This window comes from Fukomys damarensis, unplaced genomic scaffold (assembly GCF_012274545.1).
Source record: "Fukomys damarensis isolate Sample0158 unplaced genomic scaffold, DMR_v1.0_HiC HiC_scaffold_2, whole genome shotgun sequence".
NCBI lineage: Eukaryota > Metazoa > Chordata > Mammalia > Rodentia > Bathyergidae > Fukomys > Fukomys damarensis.
In genome coordinates, this window is record NW_022900914.1 from 4,322,019 (window position 1) to 4,329,841 (window position 7,823).

Here is a 7,823-nt window from a genome sequence, read left to right on the forward strand (position 1 = left end):
TCCTCCTCCTCCCTCTCCTCCTCCTCCCCCTCCTTCCCCCCTTTCTGCGCAAGGCCAAGCCCAGAACTGGTGGCTGGTATGACGCGGAGGCTGTCGGGGAGATGCGGGTCCCCCACGCCAGGCTTCCTGCAGACATGACCCAGCAGCACAGTTCTTCCTTTCATGGAGAAGGCGCCACGCCAGCTCTCCGTGTCTCACGACCGTGTCACACGTCTTGTACTCTCAGCAGATGTTCCACCAGAGAGACTGCCAGGGCATTTTTGTAGCAGCGAAGGTGTTAAAGCTTCAAGGCCTCTAGAATATGTCTGTGCAGACAGATTTGGGAAAACATGCTAAAGCGCTTATGGTGATGAGCATGTAAAAATAGGGCACAGATGTCTAATTTAAAAGACAAGAAAATTTCCTGGCATTTACATCTTATTAGTCATTACTATGTTTTTCTTGTATTTTATTCACACATTTAACTTTGGGTGTTCCTCTGATTTGCTTTGCCAACTGCAAGCTGCCATCCCACAAACCAAAAGAGAGAAAAAAAAAAGATGCATTCCCAGTGATCATTAGAAGGAATGGGCTATCCACTGGTCTTTGCTTAGAACCTAGTTTGGACTTCAGTATGACTGCATTCAAATTAATACATCCACATATTGATCATTTTGACCTAATTTGGTAACAAGAAACCAGCTTGGGTGTGTCTTCAGAGAGGGAAAATATTGATTTTGAAAATTCCCTCCAGAAGGTTTAAGAAAAAGTCTTTCTTTGTTTTAACAATCAGGCTTTTTGTTAACGTACGTGGTGACTTAAATGTACGTGATGACTTTAATGGCTTTGCCCAATTCACGTTTGTAGGGTGTTGAATAAAATGTGAGTGAAATAAAAAAATAAGTAGAGGTTCTACAGTTGCACATGCACTCGTATATCCATTAGCTCTGCGTACGTTTTTCTATTAGTAAAAGATGCTGCCTCACAGACTAAATGGAAGGGAAAGATTTTAACTCAGTAGACAGGAGGGCTTCAAAATTCTAAACAACTGGCTGTGCTCACATGCAAAAGAAGAAAACAAATGCAGAGAGAGAAACTGAAATCAGATCAATGGCTTGGCTTTTCCAGCACACCTTAGAGTCTGCTTTCCTAGAACACAAAAAAGGGAGAATCCTGGCCCATGCTGAAAAATATCTCAGAGCAGAAAAGAAGGAAATACTATATGGTGTGAACCCTGAAGACATGTGCTAATTAACTGCATAGCACTGCCTCATGCTGCAAAAGCGGCTTTCCCTGGTCTCAGGCACACACATACATGCATGTGTGCGCACACACACACGCAGTACAGGCGAACAACTGAACAGAGCTGAGAGTGAAAGTGGTCATTACCAAAAATCACAAATTTAAACACCTAGTAGCTTAATGGCTAACAGACCCAAAACATAGTTATGCAGCTACATTTCAGCCATGCTACAACACTGGCTGTGTGGCATTGGAGAAATGAAGAACCACCCCTCTTAAAATCCCAATGTCCTTATAAGGAAAGTGAGGATGGGATGATCACTGAAATTCGATAACACAGATGCTTGTCACCTCCCAAGCACAATATAAACACTCAACAAACATTACTGACTATTGTTGAGTTTTTGTGGGTCTTTTTATGGAGTAGCATTATAGAGTCTGGTTCAAGCAATAAAGTGGAATCCTGTTTCTGGCATGTCTGTCACATGATGTGTAACTATGCGTACCAACGCTCTCTTTACATAGGCTCTCAGCCTTTTTAGAAGTTGATAATGGATCAAATTCCACCAGACTTCAGTGCAAAACAGAAATAGCTATTGCTGTGCTTTTATGGGTAGTTCTGAGCCACAGCTACCCTCAGAGGTTGTGTATTGTGTGAACCTTCGAGTCCTGCTTCCAGAAATGAGCTCAGAAGCATGCAGGGTCCTCCCCTGGCTTTTAGGAGCTGCACTACAGAATGACCATCTTCGTAACAGAAGATGCTCACATCACGAATTCCAGGGAGCTCCTTCTCCAGCATAACTCCCTTCTGGAAGCACACCCTCCTTCACCACTCAGGGAGGATCTCTATACATCCTTGAAAGATTTTTAATGAGTTAAGATAATATATATGAAGAACCTATCACGATGTCACAGCTCCTGAGGAACGGCAAGCACTCAATAACTGGTGACTGTTATTATTATTGCTATCATCATCATCATTATTATTAGCCTGTCTATAGAAGTCAGTTGCTAGAACACTTTTAAAGCAATTCTTAAAGTTAAAATCATTAATGAAATCACTATTTGTATACCTAATTTTATTCTAATTATCTTTATCTTAATAATCCAAGTACAATTAATAACTCAAGAGTTATTTCAATTATCTTCAATTAATTCTAAGTTTATAGCAATCTATGAAGCTCTAGCCCAGCCAGCACCAAGCACTGAAGGCAACACATTTATGCCCCTTCCCTTCTTGTGTTCTATTAGTGTTCTGTTAGTCGAGAAAATGTGTTCCTGAGTGCGGTCTGACTAAATAACACTCAGAATGAAGACCTGGCTGATCCAGACAGCAGTGCTGTCCTTTCATCCTTCCCGGTGCTTGTCCTTGTCCCTCTCTCTCTACCCTGGCTTCAGGCTGGCAGCCAGCAAAGCCCTAGTGGGTGACACAGGAGCAGCTCACAACGGGATGCGGATGGTCCCAGAATTACTCTCTGTGAGCACCCTCCGAAAAGCCCAAACCTCAACTCCAATACGATTGATTGCAAATGTTGAACTCAACGCCAGGAATTATGACTGCGGACATGAAGGGGATAATTTTAGCACCGAGACTACCTGTAGAAGGTCTTTATTTTACTTGGAAACCCTGGAAGAGGCTACCAGGTGTAGTGGCACAGGGCCCCTAAAAGGTAGATGGACACTCTCATGGCCCTGGAAGTGGCCGCCTGCCTCCTGAACAGGGGTCCCCTCTCTGCAGGGATGGCCAGCTGCAGGGGAGAGTAGAGAAAACTGCTCTGTGAGAGAGAAACACTAAGTTGTGCCCAGTGGGGAGGATTGCAATCGTACTTAACAGAAGCTTAGGGCAAGTGTTAACTGCCCCTCAGCAAGGATTTTCTGGGAAGCACCTGAATAATTTCTTTTTCTCCTCCTCTTTGTCCTCCTTCTCCTCTTCCAGCAATCACAAAACAAAAGCAAACAAACAAACAAAGCCCAGCCATTCCTGTGCCAAGTGCCACAGTTTGCCAACTCCTGCAAGGTGCAAGCTGGCTGAGACAGTGGAAGCTCTGTGGGCTTGGGAAGATTTGCAAAGGCTGCGGAAGGAAGGCAGAGCTGTGAACTCCCTCATCCAACTTCTGACCTCGAAGCCTGTGGATGGGGCAAGTTTACTCGGGGATAGTACAGAACCTAGGCTGGGCAACCCTTAAACGTTAAAAGAAGGAACTACTACCTTTTGGTCTGACTCAGAGACCTAAGGAAGCTGGCTGCTCTGTTGAGAAGGAAAGGAGCCCGTTTCTCTGTGTCTGAGCCGTTCTTTTGCACCTTGCAGCCTGCAAGGACCTACAAAAATGACCTCTCAGAGAATGGCGAGTAGACAACAGTCAGCAGAATAGAAACTAGCAACCTGGAGGAGCTGTCAGAAAGGCAATGTGCCACTGGAGTTATGAACTCATTAATTAAATATCAGTGTATCATATGGGCTATGAGCTATTAATTCGAAAGCTATTACTGGCTTTGAAGTTGAAATTATAAGCAAAGCAATTAAAAAGTAACTTCTCAATGAGAGTGGCCAGGGAGCATGGTATCTGTTTATGTACAGTGGCTCTGCAATTGGGGATTGAATTGCTCCCTTACAGGTAGTGATTATATAAATGATCAAACTACCTATTTTATCACAAAGCCTGGATGCTATAGTTAGAAGGGAAACCTACAGTTTCTCCTCTGCTACAGTAAATTCAGCAAGGGCTGGTACTTTCCCACACAAATGAACAGGAGCCACTATGAAGAGTATGAATAAGGCTGAGAGTGGAAAGAATTAGGACCTCACGTTGGCTTTCATGGATTCCCTCTAAAGGGGCCGCACTGTGACATGGTGACGTTTGTTAGTTTGGCCCTGGAAAGTCCATGTGATAAGCTTAGCATTGCACTCAGGCAGCTGGGAGTTGGAGCCCACAGGAGGTAGGGCCTAGTGAAAAACTAGTGGATCACACTGCTTGGACCCCTCAGGGGAATGGTGGAACCTGGCCTTTTGCTCTTTTTTTTCACATTCCTGGCCGTGCAATAGAAATGCTTCCCCAACCTTGTACTCTGGCAGGGATCTGCCAGCTCACCACCAGCCCACACACAATGGTGCTGGCCAACCATGGACTCCAACTTCAAGACTCACCAGCAGAAATAAAGCTTCCCTCTTTACATTGCTTATCTCAGATATTTTGTCACTGTGACCGAAAGTCCACTAACACAATGGTAGTTTTTTCACTTCTGATATAGATTACCAAAAGCATGGCTGCACTCACTAGTCCTCCATCTGCCTTTCTCAGCATACTTAATATTTGAACCTAGCCTCAAAGTGCATCCCAGCACTCATCTCCTTGTACAAGGGAATTCCCATTCTTTTCCATTCAAGTCTTTCCTTTCTTTTGTATCTTCTTTTCTATGCTTTATGGTTCCTTTTCTCCTCATACATTTCTGTCATTTTTCACTTGTCCTCCTTTGTCTTGGTTTAAAACACATATATACAAAGAAGTCTACAACTGGAATCTCACACAAACCAGATCTATTTCTAAATTTCATCCTACCTGGAGGAGCACCAATTAGAAACAAGCAACTAACCATCCTCTCCAAAGAGAGGTCCTTTGTTTGGCAGAATTAGCATTATGGTTTTTAGACCAAGACATCCTTTTATTCCTATCATGTGTGCACCAACCACTGCTGGTAGGAGTTTGATTAATGGACTAAAACGTATTCTGAAGAAAAATGAATGCTTTTAGTGGATTGGAAGTAGAAATCCTGACAGTTTATAACCAGTGGTGAGCCACTCTGAAAGAGCAGCTGGAGATTTTATATCTATTTAGTTGTGGTTTGTGGAAACTTTTATTTATTTTTTCCCAGTGAATTCAAAAAGTTTCATTTATTCCTCCAAAGTGCAACCTTTCTTTTCTGTGACAAAATAAAACATAATGGTGTGCAATCCAAAGTTGGATTTGAAAGTTAGACCAAGCTGGGAAATTCACTCATTCTGTAGCAATTTGTGTAGCATCTTCCCCTGGTCGTGCTCCAGGTGAGATACAATCCTGGACTCAGCAGACCAAGAGCCCTGCCTTCCTGGAGCTCACACTCTCACACTAAAGAGAGTTTGATTAAGTGCCAATGTTGCCCAGAACCACAGTATTCTCAGTCTACAATCACGGGAAGACATTTTTCCTATCACCAAGAATATGTAAAAATTACCTACCAGTTAGTCTCAGGGATTATTATGGATGAAGAACTGTGCTCCTCCCAAATCCAGAGGGTGAATGAAGTGTGGTCTCTAATGTGGTGGGATAGCCACCTTGGACCTTTAGCGATGAGGTCAGAGGCGCTCTCGGGAACAAGATTAGCTCCTTTAGAAGAAGAAATATAAAAGGTTCTTCTCTCTGTTCACCACCAAGTGTGAGAGGAGAAAATAGCAGCCAGTGAACCAGAGGGCCCTCAACAGAAGAGTCACACCGGCGCTCTCATCTTGGACTTCTCGACCTCCAGAGCTATGAGAAATAAATCTCTATTGTTCGAACCACCCAGTCTAGAGTACGAGTGTTCTGGCAGCCTAAAGTGACGAAGACAGACATCAAAGGAATGTACTGGGACAGGAACGGTTTCCGGGCGCACGTCACCAGCAGAGCAGTGTGTTGCAGAGTTCCCTGGAGTACCAAGCAACGGGGGCTCCGATCTCAATCTCTCCCTTGAAAAGATACTCATTATTAAAATCCTAACCCTCTTTGAGATCTGCTTACATCGTCTGCTGAATGGAGACCCTAGTCAAAAGGCTCTGTGAGGATGCAACAGGAAAATACACGGAAAACACTTACTGCAGTGTTTTCTCCTCAGCGGGCAAGCATGCGCAGCCCCACGAGGCTGCAGTTGTTTTGACAGCCAGAAACTGCTGAAGAAATGCTGGCAGGTTCTCTTTCATGCAGGTGCAACCGGGATGGGAAAGGGTGCGGCGGGTGGGAGGCCTGTCCGATGTCCTCCTCGGGGCTCCTGAGGACACATGGCAGTTAACGTGCCCGGGGCCGCGCTCAGACACGCTGAGTCGTATGAGGGCGTTGAGCTCTGCAGTGATATCTCACGTTTCCCGCACAACTCTTCTGGAAATAATTTATACTGTTTACCTAAAGCAGAGCCAAGGCCGTCAGATTAGCAAAACCCGGGATTCACATTGATCCTGTGGCTAACGGGTGATGGGACAGAAGATACAGCCACAATTATCCCCTCTTAACAGATTTGCCCCATTTCCCTACTGTGCTAGATTTTTGATCTTAGAAGCAAAAAGAGAAAAGAAGTAGATGCGTTCTTCTAAGTTTTCCTGCGGCATCAATATTCTCTTCCAACTGTATGCCCGCTTCTTTTAAATAGGGGCAAACAAATCACGACCACAAAGGCATTAATGCTTGTAAAGCTTAAAAATCTCTTAAATCTCGAAAGAAATACTTGGCGTAATTAAAAACCGGAGCTCTAACATTTAAAAAAATTTTGACATATCATATTTGCATTTTATATTATAATAGTTAAGACTCTGATATTTAGCTGTGGTTTTCCAGCTAAAAAGACAAAACAGAATGTGTTTTTCCATTCTTACTCCTAGTTCATTATTCTGCAGTTAGAAACCACTATAAGAGAAAGTCTGTGTGGGACAAATGTATGTGTGGCGTGAGTTTTCCAAAGGGAGGTGAGAAATCACGAACGGTAAGAATATTCATAGCTTCATCTCTAAAGTGAATATGTTCTAACTCTAACAGTTTATCACTTTTCTTGAAAAAAATGTATTGTTCAAAGAATCTCCAAGCATAAGATGTAATTTGGCCGTGGTAGCAAGTAGAGGTCACTTCCTCTAGGTCTAACATAATTAATGAAGGCAAAGGGGCAGTCCAGAAGGGATTTGAGAAAATTAATTTAATAAGTCATTGTGAAGATATCTTCCATGGCTGGCTCTGTGCAAAGTGCTGTGGGAAATGCAGGAGCCGGATCCACAAGGTCACTTGCTCAAGCAAGACACATCCAGGGCAAACACAAAGAAAGAAGACAGGCTAATTAAAATACTAACAAACTAAAAGGCTTTGTGAAAACTTTTCTACAACCGAGCTGAGATCCACCACTTGTAATCTGGATTTCATCACTTTATTATGGCCCAAATTATATTTCATACGCTGAATGCTTTGTATGATTTCTCCCATTGCTTTAGTATATCATGACACACTGGCATTTTGTTTCTAATACGCTACCTCAGGTCTGCTGTGCAACAGTACGAATACCACTGGAATATCACCAGAAATCCCTTCCAAATAAAAGCAGGCTTTTCAATGCTTATGTTTTGGTTACAATAATCCACATAGGTATAAAGTTTTCTAACTCCATGAAATGAAAACAAATCTGATGTCTACTCGCTGCAGGTTAAGCCCTGTTTCTGCTTTCTGTGAGACCCTGTGCTGACCTCAACATCCACCAAAAACGCAGAGTCCAGTCTACATTCAGGTTAGAATTTCTGTCTTTATGCTGGGGATTTAAGTCAGTGGTTCCGGTGCCTGCCTTGCAAGAGCAAGGGCCTGAGTTCCATCCCTGGTATCAAAAAAAAAAAAAAAAAAAAA